The 1,976-nt window shown below is 39.5% G+C and overlaps 1 non-coding gene across 1 annotated transcript; it reads left to right on the plus strand.

The window, feature by feature from the left end:
* Positions 1-936: 936 nt before the first annotated feature.
* LOC127746068 (small nucleolar RNA R71) lies at positions 937-1,040 on the plus strand. Its single transcript, XR_008007688.1, has one exon. It is a non-coding gene; the product is annotated as a small nucleolar RNA R71 (small nucleolar RNA).
* The last annotated feature ends 936 nt before the right edge of the window (positions 1,041-1,976 follow it).

A 1,976-nucleotide genomic window follows, 5' to 3' on the forward strand; every position in this document is an offset into this window, starting at 1 on the left:
AATGGAATCTCTATGGTCTCAGTGTGAGCCTCAGATTCCCATGGTTCCTCATTAAGGAACTCATTGGAGGCCAGTGGATGTCCATTGAGGCCTTCCTCAGTGGCGCCCACTGCCTCTTTCTCCTCTCCAAGTTCGGCCATGTTGATGGCCTTGTTCCTCTCCAAATTCGGCCATGTTGATGGCTTTGCACTCTCCTTTTGGATTTTCTTCTGTATTGCTTGGAAGAGTACTAGGAGGGAGTTCAGTAACTTTCTTACTCAGCTGACCCACTTGTGCCTCCAAGTTTCTAATGGAGGACCTTGTTTTAGTCATGAAACTTTGAGTGGTTTTGATTAGATTAGAGACCATGGTTGCTAAGTCAGAGTGGCTCTGCTTAGAATTCTCTGTCTGTTGATGAGAAGATGATGGAAAAGGCTTGCCATTGCTAAACCTGTTTCTTCCACCATTATTGTTGTTGAAACCTTGTTGAGGTCTCTGTTGATCCTTCCATGAGAGATTTGCATGATTTCTCCATGAAGGATTATAGGTGTTTCCATAGGGTTCTCCCATGTAATTCACATCTTCCATTGAAGGGTTCTTAAGATCATAAGCTTCTTCTTCAGATGAAGCGTCCTTAGTACTGCCTGGTGCAGCTTGCATTCCAGACAGACTTTGAGAAATCATATTGATTTGCTGAGTCAATATTTTGTTCTGAGCCAATATGGCATTCAGAGTATCAATCTCAAGAACTCATTTCTTCTAATTCGTCCCATTGTTCACAGGATTCCTTTCAGAAGTGTACATGAATTGGTTATTTGCAACCATTTCAATGAGTTCTTGGCTTCGGCTGGCGTCTTCTTCAGATGAATAGATCCTCCAGCAGAGCTGTCCAATGACATCTTGGATAGTTCAGACAGACCATCATAGAAGATACCTATAATGCTCCACTCAGAAAGCATGCCAGAAGGACACTTTCTGATCAATTATTTGTATCTTTCCCAAGCTTCATAGAGGGATTCACCTTCCTTCTGTCTGAAGGTTTGGACTTCCACTCTAAGCTTACTCAATTTTTAAGGTGGAAAGAACTTTGCCAAGAAGGCATTGACTAGCTTTTCCCAAGAGTTTAGACTTTCTTTAGGTTGTGAGTCCAACCATATCCTAGCTCTGTCTCTTACAGCAAAAGGGAATAGCATAAGTCTGTAGACCTCAGGGTCAACCCCATTAGTCTTGACAGTGTCACAGATTTGCAAGAACTCAGCTAAAAACTGATGAGGATCTTCCAATGGAAGTCCATGGAACTTGCAATTCTGTTGCATTAGAGAAACTAATTTAGGCTTAAGCTCAAAGTTGTTTGCTCCAATGGCAGGGATAGAGATGCTTCTCCCAAAGAAGTCGGGAGTGGGTGCAATAAAGTCACCCAGCACCTTCCTTGCATTGTTGGCATTGTTGTTGTTTTCGGCTGCCATGTCTTCTTCTTGTTTGAAGATTTCTGTTAGGTCCTCTACAGAGAGTAGTGCTTTAGCTTCTCTTAGCTTTCGCTTCAAGGTCCTTTTAGGTTCAGGATCAGCCTCAACAAGAATGCTTTTGTCTTTGCTCCTGCACATATGAAAGAGAAGAGAACAAGAAAATATGGAATCCTCTATGTCACAGTATAGAGATTCCTTGATGTGTCAGAGGGAAAAAAGAATAGAAGGAGAAGGTAGAAGAATTTGAACTTATTAAGAGAGATAGAGTTCGAATTGTGCATTGAGGAGGAGTGTTAGTCCATAAATAGAAGGATGTGAGAAGAGGGAAAGAAATTTTCGAAAATTAAAGTGAATTAATAAAAAGAAATTTTGAAAAATGGTAATTGATTTTCAAAAACTAAGATTAGGAAAGAAATTAAGTGAAATTTAAAAAAAAGATTTTGAAATTAGAAAGCAAAAAGATATGATTGAAAACTATTTTGAAAAAGATGTGATTAAAAAGATATGATTGAAAAGTTATGGTTTTAAAAA

This window comes from Arachis duranensis, chromosome 3, assembly GCF_000817695.3.
Source record: "Arachis duranensis cultivar V14167 chromosome 3, aradu.V14167.gnm2.J7QH, whole genome shotgun sequence".
Lineage (NCBI taxonomy): Eukaryota > Viridiplantae > Streptophyta > Magnoliopsida > Fabales > Fabaceae > Arachis > Arachis duranensis.